Raw genomic sequence first — 15371 nt, 5'->3', positions numbered from 1 at the left:
CAAGGATCTCCAGGCGCCTACCGGTGCTTTTCCATCGTCAGGCTCGTCAAATCCGCTTGCCGAAGAAGTAATTCCGTGAAACGCCGCACGGGGCACATACCGGATTCGCCGCCCGTGCTCAGCCAGCATCGATCTCCGCTGGGGAGTGAGCGAGAGCGCGTGAGACAGTGAGAGCGTGAGAAAGAGCAGCAGCAGCAGCAGCAGCAGGAGCAGCTTATTCACCTCAAGAGCCATCACAGCAGGCTGCGAACGAGACTTCCACCGGCGAATTTGTTAATGGTAAGTGGCAGAAATTTCCCCAAACGAAAAAGCGTCGATCTCCCTCGACAGTTTTCCCTGTTTTGCGCGCGTTGACATCGATCTCGGTCGATGGTCGCGTGCGTACGATGGTGGCCAAATGCAATCGAAGCTCGGAAGCGTTTTTCCCGTCCGTTCCGTCGATTGTGCTGTGGGTTGGCTGCGTAAGCGAGAGAGCGCATGCACACACCGTAAACGAGCGAGAGTGAGAGAGCGAGAAAGCGTAGCGCCGGTGGCGCTGGTACTAACCACAGCAAGGGTGGATGATGGTGGGTGCTCCGTTTCTTGTGCAAAAGATAAACAGCTGAAAAGCGATCGCAGAATGCTATTTTGACGAAGCGCAGTGCTGTCAGATAGCGAGGGTTGAGAGAGAAGTGGTGTTCGGGCGCGAGAATGGGCAACCTGGCGTAAACACGCCGCTGAAGACGAAGGCGCAAGGATGGGGGTCCCATCAGGTGTCTGCATGTGTGAGTGCATTTTCCTTTTCCCTTTCTGGTCCGGTTTTGGGGTGGGAAAGAAGATGTGAAAGGTCATGGTGTGCTGGCGGTGTTCCGAGCCGGAAAGGTGGAGCGAGTTGGCGTTTACCACAATCACCCGATTGCATTTGTGTGTGGCCGTAGTGTGGTACACGTACGGTTTCCATTTCTTTGCGGCCAGTTTCTTCACCACCACAGGGCGCAGATCGCACGAAAGAGCTGGTGGAACCGCAGTCGAAAGCAGAGCTATGGTAGACACGTATTATTGAAGCAACGGCAATGGTGAAACTGGCAACCCTGTCAGTGGGGAGCCTGTACGAGTGACTGAAATGCGTTGCTTTGTGGGGCTGTCTCGCTCTTTTGCCAGTCGGCCCCGCGAGGGAACAGGTCTTCTTTGTTGCGTTGTTGATGGAGTGGGTTTGTGGGAGGCTGTGGAGCAGCTGCTGCAACGCGGGTGGTGTTGAGCAGCGATGTACCTTCATTTTGAAACCAGCTAGCATTGCAGAGCGAGAGGCATAGTTGGGTAACGTAGGAAAAAAAGAGACGCCATAGGCGCGCTACCCATCGTAAACCCTTCAAGTGATGGAGCGCGTAACGCGTTTGATCGTTTTATATGTGTATTTATATGAAATTGACAGAATTAATAAATCCTTGTTATTAGTTATAAAATTTTATAATGGGTGTTATTTTTGGTAGTAATAATAGTTTTATATAGAAATTTTGTAAATTTTTTATTTTCGAATGAATAGCGTTAATTTACGTATAATAATACAGTATCTTGGAAAATTCACTTAAACATTGTGTAGATACAAAATATTTTCAATATTTCTATTTATAATTATTTAAGAACTTGACACATTTTATTGGTTTTCATGAGCTTGGAAATCATCAATTATTTTTTCTTTTTAAATGCAATTAATAACATATCAATGTTGTATGGAATGTTAAAGTTGTACGGATGATATATACTTACGTTAAAGTCATACATTTGCGAATGTACGATAAGGTATCGTTCGTAATATAAACCGAAATGTAAATAAAAAAAGTTAAATCAGGTTTTGTAGTAAATAATGATATAAGCATATGCGATAGTATCTGTTTGGGGTTGGTATTTCCGTTAAGGGTTTTTACGCTACCCTGGCACGGTTCACGGCGGCAAAGCCGGTCATTGCGCACACGGTTGCGTGAGTCCTTCGTTAGACTTGGTATGCTGTAGAGAGCAGCACTAGCGAAGCGTCAACATGATGGTATAAGGGCAGCACCCGGCATAAGGGCAGCAAGAGAGCGACAAAACCGTGCCTGCATGCCGTACAGCACAAACACGCACCCGAACGAGACGGGAAAAGAAGCCCACTGGCGTCTCGTGTATATGCTTGCTGGCTCGACGACTCGCGGTTCCGCGTGAAGCAGCACAAAGCAGTTGGCCTTCGTTTTCGCTGGTTTCGCTTCTGCCCCGAGATCTGATCGTGCTCACGTCCGCCGGTCGAATGGAAGAGCAAAGCGAATGGGAATAATACCCCTGCTCGACGGAACGGTGGGCCCTTCATGGCCGGGGTTGGAATGACAGCATGAAAAAAATGGGTTTCCTTCTGCTTTCCACCGGTGGGCCCTACTGCCTGCCGCCTGCTGGTTGGTACACCGCTGTTGGTTTGTGTGTGTGCGCGTGTGGTTCTGTTTTATTCATGGGTAATGATCGATCGTTTTTGCTTCTCTGCTCTGCTCCCTTGTGCGTCGCACTGTTTATGGCGATTGAGGCAAAGTTGGATAGTTTCTATATTTGGGAGGTTATCCAGCATTTTTTTTTGTGCGTGTGTTATTTATGAAACACTTAAGCGATTAATTTCTCTTAACGTTGATCTCTGGAGCAGCTGCGTAAAAAAATGCCACAATGTTTCGTTTTGAAGGAACACATTGCCATAATTTTATATTTATTGTCTCTCATTTGCGTTATGATTTCATGGTTAAATCTCATTTATTTGTCATATTTTTTTTTGTTTTTACAACAAGATTCATCATGAACGTTTATTTAATTTTTTCATAATTGGAACCAGTTTGATTGCACATTTTATTGAGCGAAAATCCATTACATATATATATTGATTAATCTTTTTGTTTATGTCTTTTTGGTTAAGCAAATAAACCACAAATCGTTATCAGACAGTTGCTTACAAGCTTCTACAGTGTCGCTCATGAAATTCGCATAAAATGTCGTTAGGGTTTTTTTTGACAATTTTAATGAACCATAATAAAACGGTTGGATGTGTATCCCGAATAGCTCTGTAATGACAGGCCGGCATTAAAACATCGCCCTGGGCTAAGCAGCAATCAACAAAAAACAACAACCCACCCACCTCCCCTTTTACCACACAAGCAAACGTGCTCGCGTTGATGCTGTCGGGTTGAATGCTTGATGGCCTAAGTTGGCTTTGGTGCTGTTTGATTTGGTGAGGGGACTATGTTGATGCCAAATTGTTGTATGTGCCTACACCACCAAAACCATCTGTCGTCTGCCCTTGTACCACTGTGTTGTCGACCAGGGCGTAACGATAATAATGAGAGAAATATGCGCGCGAGAATCGTCCGGAAAGAGGGGTCAGTGTCAGCAAAGGGGCCAGAAAGGGCATCCAACATAAGCAAGTCGCTGGTGGTTGGCAGCAGGAGCATAAGCGCAGGTTGCAGTGCGGAAGTGACCGGAAATGGCTCACACTAACACCCACAACCGTAGCCCCTTTGGGCAGGGGTCGCCGAGGACGAGCGATGGTTACGTGCGATTAATGCCGTTTTCCAGCCTGCTATGCAACGTAGAAATAAAAACGCCGGCGAAATGGCAACATACAAATCGAGTAGCATAAGTCGTCGCACCAGAAGGGCCAACGAACAAAGCAAGCTGCGGTGTTCTCACCCCGACGAGAGTTGCATGTGTGTGTGTGTGCAGCGTGCCGGCCGGGCCGGCCAGTTGGCAGATCGGGCAGGATAATGTTTAAAGTTGGCTTGAAATGCGACCGGCAACGTGAGTCCGCACGGTCGAGTAGAGGTTACGTTGGATTTCGCCGTTCGAAAGGGCTTCGATTCGGGCGAAGCAGCTGTAAACGGATACCGTCGTTTTGGTGTGTGTGTGTGTGTTCTACACACACACACACACACTACCTTCGCTTGCATTTGCTGCAGGCCGGTCGTATACATTGGTTGGTAATGTTTTTCTCTTTTCCCGGCTTCGTTCATGGATGCTCGCTTTGACATCCGTCCAAGTAGGTTGTGTTACCCCAGCAGACTGTGTTAGGGTCGCCGTGGGCTGGCAGGACGTTGTGAAGGGTGTGCGCAGGGTAAAGCTGCCGCCGACTAGATTGGCCGCTTTTCCTCTTGTCGATTTCCACGCCAGCGCGCGCGTGCGTGAGTGTGTGTGTGGGTCTGTGAGAAAGAGAGAAAGGAAATTTCTCTCTGACAGTGTGCGTTCGTGGCGGCTGATTTGCAAACACCTATATACAGACATAACACTCACACACAATCAAGAAAAGGACTGGAAAGCAAAGGGAACAGGATAAAGAGCGACCGTGTTGCTGCTGCTGTTGATATTGTTGGTTCGTCGTCGGCGGCGACGGTGGCATTGGCTGCTTTTGTCCCCTTTTTCGAAAAAGATGCCCTTTTTTGTTCGTCCTCCTCGCGTTCGGTAGGGTGACCAGCAGATATTTTTGTGCGCTGACAAAATCGTGGAATAAATAATGTGTACTGTTTGCGCTTTTTTTTTTTGGGAGGAGTTATTTTAAATTTACATTTTTTTACTTCAGCTTTCGTTAGTTCACATATCATTTAGAAAGTTTTGTTATTAAACAAAAGTGTTTTACCGAAGTTTTATGATGTTACTACTTAATGGTTGACTATATTTTTTTGTTGCAATTAATTTGTCATATAGGGTTCTAAGATCCAATTATATGACTATTTTTTGTCATAATTATAACTGTACAATCTTTTTGTTTGATACTAAATTGTTTTCGTTTTGTTAAAATAAAATGTGTACATGTGTATCTATTTTTATGGAATGTGTAATTAGTTTTTAGGTCAGGTGAACGAACCCTGACACGAAAATGTAAATTGTACTGGCTGGATTGTGTTTTCAATCGCTTTTTGCGCGGGCCACAAAAAACACGTGGTTTACACTGCATGTTACAAATCAGGGTTTTCAATTATGATTGATTATCTATTTTATGTTAAGTTTTGTACAAAAAATGAATTATTGGTTTAAGTTAGCCACAAAAATGTCGAGTACATAGGCGCCGAATATTTCACTGTGCACGTATACTTTCGATGCACATCCTATGACTTGAATTGAGCATATTTATAGAAAAAATGTATATTTTTCCCCACAAGCATGGAAGGTATATTATTGCTGGAAAAGGAAAAATCTAGGAATTCTTTATTTAAAATATCGTTTCAGACTCTTGTACTGAATAACGCGTATGTCTGAATCGATATTTAAGTTGTGTAGTATTTGCATTTCATTCTGATAAAATTATTCACAATTGATTTGGCTGTGAAAGGTGAATATCTCTTGATTCAAATTTGTTCCACCAGGTTTGCAAAGTCGTGCATCTTCAAACGCAATTTTTCTCTTTTATGAAGTCTGGTCGGCGCAAAAATAGAAACGAATGAAATTGAAAAATAGCGACCAGTAATATCGAGCTGCGTGCGAGAAAAACCATACCGATTCGCAGGTTTTTCGTCGAATATTTACCTAGCGTCGGGAAAATGACGAAATGCTCGAAGTGAAACGTGATTTGAATGAAAGAAACGTGACGACAATGAAGGATGTGGACATATATTTGTTCTATCGCGATTGTGCGATCGGAAGATAGGACGATTCAAGGTCTTTCGCTACCGGCGAATCTGCTTTCGAATCCCGTGAAGGATCGTTCCGTCCGAGTCTATCGGTTCTGACAAAATGTCGAACTGGTATTGATATCGAGCGTAAGAGGGAGCGGCTCACACTTTCCCATTCATCATCGGTACTATTCTTCAAGCTGGATTCGGTTACGTGCCGGGGCATTTCTCATTTCCGAATTTCACCCCCACAAGGCCCCGGTTATCAGCTGACTGTCACTCTTCGAAAGCGCTGGGCCAAGAGGGCATGAATATTGTGCCGTGAATAGCCATCGGTGGTAATTCAATGGCATTCGTCTAATGCTTTTCATTGCTTCAAATACGGAGATATTGTAGATGGTTATGTAGGAAATAGTATATGTGTATATACATTATTCGGAGCATATATTTTACTCCTTATAAAAAGAGTTTTGTCAAAAATTATTTACACAAACTTTGACTTATGGAGTCTTGTTTTTGTCTGTAATACCGCTACGAGATGTTGAGAAATGAACATTTATCCTGACTGTCACAAAGAACGCACATCTCGCTGTTGTAAAGTCAACCAGCTCCTGGTAGTTCATCGACATCGTTTCAAACCCACTGGCCGACTCCTGGGGGCACCGAGAGAGGATCGGATCCTTTCCTAACGCTCCGGGACTGGCATGATTTATTTTGCTGCAGCAAATCGAATTTGTGCACCTTATTATATGGTGTTTGTGGTGCTTCCGTCCGTGGCGAAAGTGCGATGTGCCCGTGTGGTGTGTTCGTACCACGCTCGCTAGTTCCACCATCGCTAGGGGTCGTTTGTCACTGGGATTTTTACTCGGTTGCACATAAGCTGCTCCACATGAAGCGAATGTCCTGAAAGACCTGGTCTCGGTGACCTCTCCATAAGCCGCTCGCGTCGCTAGTGAAAGACGATGAAGAAGAAGCAGAGTCCTTTTGCCCGTACTGGACGAAGGCATGGCGCAAGCCGGGCGACAACTTGTCTATCTTCCCCTGTGGCATCAAGCAGAGATTACTTCTCGTCATTTTCCTACGGGACGAAGCACATACACACGCGCGCGCGTACACCAGGCCATAAAATATGGTCTTTTATCCTGAACTTTCTTAATTGATTAGATTGGAACGTAAGATAGATGCCTCTCAGGGCCCATGACGGCGCCCCTCCTGGGCTACCTTCGCCTGCATGGTGAAGGGCAGCTGACGTAATGAAAATTTTAAGTCGAGAATCAATTAGGATTAGTCTAAGGACCTGTCTGAGGGATCGCCTCCGGTTGCGAACGTTTCAAAGCTGCTGGAAAGTTTGCACGAAAGCTAGAAAATAGGCGCATGGTATTACCGCCGTTATGGGGCAAATTAATTTAACGGATGATTCGAAATGTGCTTGTGAACCATATGGTTTTTGCTGTGTGGAATATGCCTTCGAGTTCGTTATGTTTGTAGTTAGTGTGTAACAAAATTTCTTGAGACTACAAAAATCCTCTTTAAGCTATTGAATTCTTCGGCTGATTGGTTTGTGGAATCCAAATTACTCAAACATGATAAACTCTTCTTGTATGGAAACATCTTTGCTAACTTCTGTTTTCCAAAAGCGCGCGAGTATGTTGTCCTTGGAAAATGGGTTCCATTTCGGTTCTTAAAGCTGAACCACCCTACCATATGTTTACATCCTTTGCGACTGGATGTGGTGGCATTCGAATTGGAATCGATGTTCGGGCGGGGTTCAGACGCACTCGAGATTCGCCTTCGGACAAGGGAGGAGGATGCGAAAAGGAATACATTTACAGTGTGCCTCCCACCGTTGGGTGTGGGACTTTCCACGAAAGTTTGTTGGTAACATTTTAAGCCCCTTCCGAAAAGGCCGGAATTGGAGGATTATGTTATAAAGATGGGCGAAGTTTCGGTTACCACTACAACAATACCGTACGGAAAATGTGCTCACATAAATGATTAGATCACGAAGCGCGTTGTACTTTAGCGCACGGTTTGTGTTGAAATAATTTGTAGCTTACTCCCCGTTTAGTAACAAATTATTGTTACACACATCGTTTTCAAAACTATATCAGTGAGGCTTTCATTGAATTGTTGATTGATTACGGAGAAAATAAGCACATGGATATAACATGTTCTTCGATTTACGTCACCTTAGCTAGAACGCATTTGTATTAATCATACCTTCACATTTTCCGTACTCTACCACGCACGGCTCGTGCAATCAAATAGAAACATGGCAGGTTGATTGGTACGAGGAATCCAACGCTTGCATAGGCTTAGAAGATTTTATATCAAAAAGCACACTTTTCTCAGAACAGACAGGCGTTGCCTGCTCCTTCGTGAAAGTGGTGGATTAGCTTGGAACGCTTCCCAAGAACGGTTGTTGGGAAATGGTACAAAAATACGCCCGGAAAAAAAGTATGCCCGAATGAGAAATCAAAGCACCGAAGCATGAATGAAGAAGGCGTCTGTTTCTGTTGTTTTGTTTGCTCGTTTTTCCGTTCATCACTTTCACTGGGTGATTTCGCGAGGCGAACTGCTACAAATGCAGCCTTAAAGCACACCGCCACAAAGGAGAACGGAATTTATTGCCAGCATTTATTGCTTTATGGCAGAATTGCTTGTGATTTATTTTGTTCTTGTATTTATGGTTTGAAGACAAAAAGTTAACACGCACTCGTATGTGGATACTCCCGTACGTCTCGATTTTTTTTTCTCTAAGGATTGCAAACAATAAATGAATCGGTGGTTGAGAATGGGCTCCAAAAATAGAAAGGTCTTTATGTGATTGGAATTTCAAAGTTCTGTTGGGAATGCGACGTACGTTTATATACAACGAGTGTGATTAATTTCTATCTCGTTCCGTGCACATCATATGCTTCAATTAACTATCGGATTCAATTCGCTGATTACGTTTATTTTTGACTCTCTTTGATAAGCTGTTGCCTTCAGAATTGTGTCCTCACGCGAGGTAATACAACTAACAGTTCGTAGTAAAAAAAAAAAACCTGCAAAAAACAACCATAATAGCGTACCAAGGACACATGGGCAATGATGGCGTACCATGCCCCCGTCGGAGCCCAAAAGGTCAAGGTCACGCGGAGCACGTGCCGAAATGATAATGACAACAGTAATCATAAACATCACTTCTCATCATTCGGTTCCCTTTCACCGTTGCTTTCGCAGCGCGCCCCCGAGGAAGGGTTTCTTTTGCGGCGGACGTTTGTCGTAAATGAACACCACCGCGAAAAGCGACGTCGAGCGAAATTATATTTCACATTAATGGCGCAGTTTTGACGTTGTTTTATGCGAAAAAAACATCCCCCGGTCAGCAGTGCTGCCTGCGCAAATGTCGCAGAACTAGTCATGTTTCGGTGCGCTTTATGCTACATCCCTTTGCTGCTTGTGACGGGCAGCTTCTCGTTTCTCGTTGAGTTCATAATTCTACCGCAGCCTCTTGAACGTTCAACTGCGATCGTTAAGTTCACAACCATCCCGGTATGGCGTTTGGAGTTTTTTTTCTTCGGCACTTTCTGCAACGCTTTCGTTGTTTGTGTTTTGCTTTCCACAACAGCGCCAACCAAGTAGTAGAACGTCTTTCTCGTCGAAACAAACGCTACGAACGGATTCATGATGGACGCGCTCTCCCCCTTCTCTTTGGCTGCTGAGAGGCGAAAATGAGGCAGATATAAAAAAAAAACTATAGTAAAATATTATGATGTCTTGATTTTGTGTAATTTCGCTGTCAGGTGTTTTTTTTGTCCATGGTCCTGTCCAGGCTGTGACTGCATTTGTGGCCTTTTCCTTGAGGCTGTTTTTTATCGAGTTTTTGTTTTGGCCATTGGACCGATTCCATGTCTCCCGCAGACTGGTAAAAGTGGACAGAAGCCGCAGGAGGTTGCAATTGTTTTATCGTTCGTTCGTTGTAGTACCGATTGTTGTGTCCGTACTCTTGTATCGCTCCATCCGCTACTTTTCTTGGCAATGTAAATTCTTCGCTTGTTGTGTCTATTTCGTGCACACACAAAAAAAAAACCCACCAGTTTTCCGGTTCCGGCTGCTTTGTAGCTGTCCGTCGTTATGGTGCGGGCCATGTCACCGCTGGCGTTGACAATCGTTTGCATTTATGGTCCTTGTCGCTTCGGTGTTGCGGCCGCCCGAATCCGATTGCCGTCAATTATGCTTATTTCGAACAGCAGCTGCAGCAAAGTGCGGCGGAGTACAATCGGCAAGCTTCCTATTCAGCTTCCAATTGAACCGTTAATAAAACTGAGCAGGGTGGGGGATATGCGTGTGAGCTTTCGATGAGAGTTTTATCCTGTGTGCTTGAGTTTCACTTTACTAGCCGGCGCTTTTGCCCCAAAATAGCACCCGTGGGCGGCTGGCATTGAACGATAATTCCGACAACTACCGAAATTTTATCGACCATCGTAAAACCCCGGGCCCACAACGGATGGGGTGGAATCCATTTGCAGGCCGCGTCCCACACGGGCGCGTGTTCGTGTGTTCTGGGAAGAGTTTGGCGATGGATAGAATTTCTGCACTATAAAATTTTCTCCCCAATTTGAGTCGCTTTCCCTCGTCGACGGTAGAGAGTTCGCATCCTGGCCCCCCCTCGTAACAACGTCGCAGGCGAACGATTTTCCAGGATCCAGCCCGAATGCATCGCCCGAACAGAGTGTGTAGGTGAGTGTGGATTTTCATCAGCAAAAAAAAAAAAGAGTCTACGGCAATCACGGCAGTAATAAACGTAAAGCCCTTGCTTTCTCGTGGATGGGCACGGAAATGGTGGGTACTCGTCGCACGATTCTTTTTTGTTTTTACAAGCCAGAAAAATGTAATCGAGTAGAAGAACTGCCACCAGCACAACACCACACACCTTCGCTGGGGAAAAAACCCGTTACCGTAACCGTGCGCGCCCGCTCGTGGGAGGGATTTAGCGAAGGGCGGTGGGGGAGTGTAAGCCGTCAAAAAGGGAAAGTATCATATTTTTCAGTGATTTTCCCTTTGCGCCCCTTCCCACGGTCTGTGTCTGTCCTTTACAGGCGGAGGGGCTTCGGTTAAAATGGATTTGTGGGAAAGAGTCCTGCTGCTGTCGCTGGGTTGAGCTTTTCCGAGTGGGCTGTGTGGACTTTTTTTTTCTTCTCCCTTTCCCGCCTCAACCTTAGAAAGGTCAATGTCGACGGGCCTTTAGCGAGAAGGGGGAGGCCTGTGTTAGAAGCCCATAAAAAGACAATGTCCTCCCGAGAGAAGGAGCGCGCGCTCTGCCTTCTCGGCTTCGTCAGATTTGTGTGCGGGATTTATGCACGGCAGCGGAATAAGATCAAGTGTTTCTTACATTTTTTTTTGGCCGTGCCCCTAGTGGGTAAAGTTAGCTTAGGGGGTTTTCTCTCTCTCTCTCTCTCTCTCTCTCTCTCTCTCTCTCTTTCTCTCTCTTTCAAGTCTGTCGCTGGCTTTTACATTCGCGGGGAAAACCACCCAAAGAAAAGCTGAAAAAAAGGCAGTGATATGTGCAGCTAAGAAGAACGCGAGGCGAGGGCTTTTGTTTAGAGCACTTCTTTAGTTTTTCGCATTCTTCGCATTCGCGTCGGCGCGCGTGGAGTGAGGAATTGAGAAAAAAAGTTTTTCCCCATCCTAGGAGACCTAGGAGAGCCGAGCCGTAGGCATCAAAAGCACCCGCACACGGTAGGACGGTGAAGGAACTGAGCACTCTCCATTCATCTCGCCCTTTTGTTGCAGTACATAAACAATGATTTATAGCAATTGTGTTTCGTGACGCACCGTCCGCATGGGTTGGCTGGAGGGGAAGGGAGGGGGATCCCATTCTCCGGCTTTTCCACGGTGTGCGGGTGGCAGAAAGATGACTCACGCGTGGACCGACACGCGCAAGACAAATGACCTTTTTCGGGCGGAGAAACATCTGCCCTTCCGGGGGCCATGGAAGCAAACATCCCGTTGTAGGAGGCGAAAAGAAATGTGATAAGAATTGTGGGAAATGTTAAATTTGTTGCCCAAAGGAGGTGGGTGGTGGCGTCGAGTTGGGGGTAGAAAACTTTTCGCAACTCCCGTGCCGGGATGGTGGATGGAAATACTTCGAAATGTGGTGCCAAAACTCGGCGGCCGTGGGTGTAAATTCTGCGCAAGTTAATTTGGATACGGCGTAAAATCTCCCGAGCATATTTTGTGGAGCGCGCGACTGTGTTTTGCATTAAGCTTGTGTCCGCCAAGTAAGACTAGCAAGACATCCATCGCGCATTGATTGTTAAAAAAAAAAGAGAAAGCTTCGTTTTCTTTTTATCTTTTGCGAACCAAACGCATAAGCTTTTGTGAACTCTACCGGAATGCTTTGTGGTCATGCATGCTTTTGATGGCTTCGCTAGAGTTTTTCAAACTAAGCATCCTTCCTGTCACGATTATGCTCGGAAAGTGGTTTAGGTGCTTGGGGGCTGGTATGCGGTTGGTGTCGCGTTGTTCCAATTTCCCATCGGAAAATGGTGTTGAAAATTTATTGCCCCAAAATTGTTGTGCTTCCGCTCGCCTAGGCCACACGGCGGAATGTATGTACACGCGTTTTCACTTTCTCTCTCGCTCTCTCTCTCTCTCTCTCTCTCTCTCTCTCTATCTATCCCTGGTGACGCAGGTCATCTTGTCTATTGCGCTCTCGCTCTTCCCATTTCGACGAGGTACATTTCCTTCCACCCTCAACGTTTCATTTACTTTTTCCTTTTGCTATTATTTTCCCCACGAAAATTGTCATCTCTCAAGGCAGCCAGCCAGCAGCCGGATGGGGTGGGCTGAATGCGAAGACATTATTGTTTACGATCCCCAACGGGGACACGATCGCAGTGACAAGCGTCCGTTGGCTCTCGTAAGAAGCCAAAAGGCAAATAGCGGCAAAAAAATAATCAAACACACGCACCAAACGCGTCTTTCTCGAAACCAGCCTTATGTATATCTCTTAGCGTTTTGGTGGTGGAGATAAAATATTGATCACTGTTCACCACCGAAAGTCAATTAAATTATGATGCAAATTTATTGACCGCCTGCTTTATTTGTAACGTCTCGCGGTCGTCGTCGTCGTGTTGTCTGTGATGGTAGATATGCGGTCAATGTCGTTCGAGGTCGACGAAAGGACAAGGCAATTAGGAGGTGGAAAGGACCAAGTAATTTCATTTGCCCTCCCCAGCAAAGAGCCATCTGTTTTGGTTGAAGTTCGAAGAGTGATGATGCCGTTGTCAAAATCGCTTGTAAAGAGGGATTATAGCTTATCTTCTTTGCTTTTTTTTTTCACTTCCCATCGAGCCATTCGTATTTTCTTCTATTTTAGAATTCGAATTTCGAACAAATGCTCGTCGCTCACTAGCTACTAGGGGGAGCTACCATTTCTGATTCATTATTCAATGTCAATTGAGATGCGGGAGAAGTGGGAAAGTTAATGGTTGGAGCAACAACAACAACAAAAAAAAACAGATTGAATTTATCTCACCTGTCCCATAAATTTAGACGCACCGCCATAAATCGTTGATTCTTCTGCAAGGTGGAGCAGCGTACACGGTCCAGCAGAGGACCATATCGGGGATTTCTCGACGACATGCAGTGCAGTTTATTGTAGCACTGTAGTTCTCTTGGTACACTGTTTGGCTTCTGCTGGAACATGGAGCACACGTCGCTTGTTGTTTGGTGCAGGATTGCACAGCAAAGTTCATCCAAGTTCAGTGGCCGTGTTATGTCTCGGCACGTCGCCTGGAGAGGCAAATATGCAGCGAAATGAGAGGATCCTTTTTTTTTGCTGCTACTGCGTCAGCGTAATTTAAAACGGTTTTTTTATTGGTTTTTCCTTTAAACTGAACACAAATGTTGAGGATTCGTTGCTTAATGTTCATCCTAACGTTAAGATGCTGAGGATAGAGACTGCAGCACTACTAGCGCTGTTGAACGGTTGGGGTACGTGAATCGAAAGCTTTTAGACGGCGACCATGAGCTTAAACAAGTTGTCCCCTCAAACAAAAAAAAAAGGCAAAACCCACAAAAGAGCGTTGGTTTACCAAAATGTTGCACCGTTTGATTGAAAGATAGAGCACAACAGTCCACTTAAAGCTGGTGTAACCTGCTTTTGCTACTGTTACTTCTTGTTTATAACCATGCGTTAAACCTGTCCATTTCTCGAACGCCCGCGTTTCGGTTTGTGGCTTCGATTTATGCCGCCTGCCGTTCGGAAAAGCATCTTACATATTACTGGCTTCAAATAGCAATGCGAAAAACCATTTGTTTTCCGTGTTTAAGCTAAGGCGAGCCGCACGAGAAATGGAATCGCTGCTTTCCCATTATCCGCAAAACTTATGGGCCCCCCAGTACTTTTGTGCAGATCACCGTGATGGATGATTTATTCCTACGGTGCGCGGGTATCCTTTATCGGGCTTTTTCCTTTGCCCGTTCCCTAACGAGCCCCCCTCCTCAGCGAGTGTTTCGCCGTGGGAGCAAGATCATCAATTCTTAAATAGAAACAAAACAAAAAAAAGGACGAAAAAAAATAATAATAAAGAAATTTATGTGTCGCGCGCGCGCGGCAAAACCCGTCCGTTTTGGTGCCGGTTGTGGAAAAACAGCGTTTACTCTCTCTCTCAATTGTTGATCTTCATAAATTGGCAAAAAGCGACGAAGCAAAGGACGGCGATCGTGGGCCGCGCGCGGAAAAGGTAAACTGATGGCGCGCGCGCGCCCTTAACGGTATTGGGAGACATAAAAATAAATCGGAACCAAAGTGGCCGTTCCACCTCCCTTTTGGGTCGATGGTAAAGCTTTCTCTCTCTCTCTCTTTCCCTTATGACAACAAAATACGGGAAAACGAATGGTGTACAATCGCGCTAACCGAGCCTCCGGTACTTGACATTGGGTACGCGTTCTCGGTACGGATGAAAACCTTCGAGTGTTTCGTATGTTTACCAAGTGTTTCGGAATGTTTAACCACCACCACTTTACCCGATTTTTCCAACCCAAGCTTTCAGAAGCTACCGCCCGGGGGTGGGTGATGCATCGAGCCTTGGCGGCGTAAAAGCATTCTTAACGCAAATGAACTGCCGCCGATCTTGTGCTGTGTGTAGTATGTGTTGGGTATAAATTTCTTCGAAATATTAGCTAAACCATCCACCCACCCAGCGCACGGTCGGTGGTGGTGGGCGTGTGCGTGTGTAATGAAAAACAATTTCCTTTCTCAAAATCGGAAGGCAATTTCGTGTGTGTTTTTTTCTGTTGTTGTTGCCGGAAACATAAAGACTGAGCCCCGGCGGAGCGCTGTAAATATTGGTTTGTGATGAAAGCATAGATTGGCATAGAAGGAGCGATTATTATGCCCGTTGTTGTTTTTTTTTGGTGCTTGGGTTTCGTTTTATACAACAAGCGTTTTCTTCATCAAACAAGCCTCCGTTTCTCTATCGTCTTTGCTTAAAATGGTGAGATATATTTTCTTTTCTCAATCTCAGCATGTGCTGTGATCAATTCTCCAGTGCAAGTTTTCGGTTGTGCCAGCAACCTTTGATTGTTCGTCCTTTGCAATGCACTTCAAGATTGCTTTTCGCAACCCGACGTCAGGTCGTCATACACGACGCCGTTCGAGGCCAAAGCTAAAAGTAGATTAATATTCCTGGCGTTTTTTTTCTTCGTCGTTTCAAAAACATCATTCCAATAAATCGTCACACCGCGCAACTGGTGCTGGTTTTCATACGAACTAGCTCAGCTGCCTTCTCA

This window comes from Anopheles nili, chromosome 2, assembly GCF_943737925.1.
Source record: "Anopheles nili chromosome 2, idAnoNiliSN_F5_01, whole genome shotgun sequence".
NCBI lineage: Eukaryota > Metazoa > Arthropoda > Insecta > Diptera > Culicidae > Anopheles > Anopheles nili.
This window is presented reverse-complemented; position numbering follows the sequence as displayed.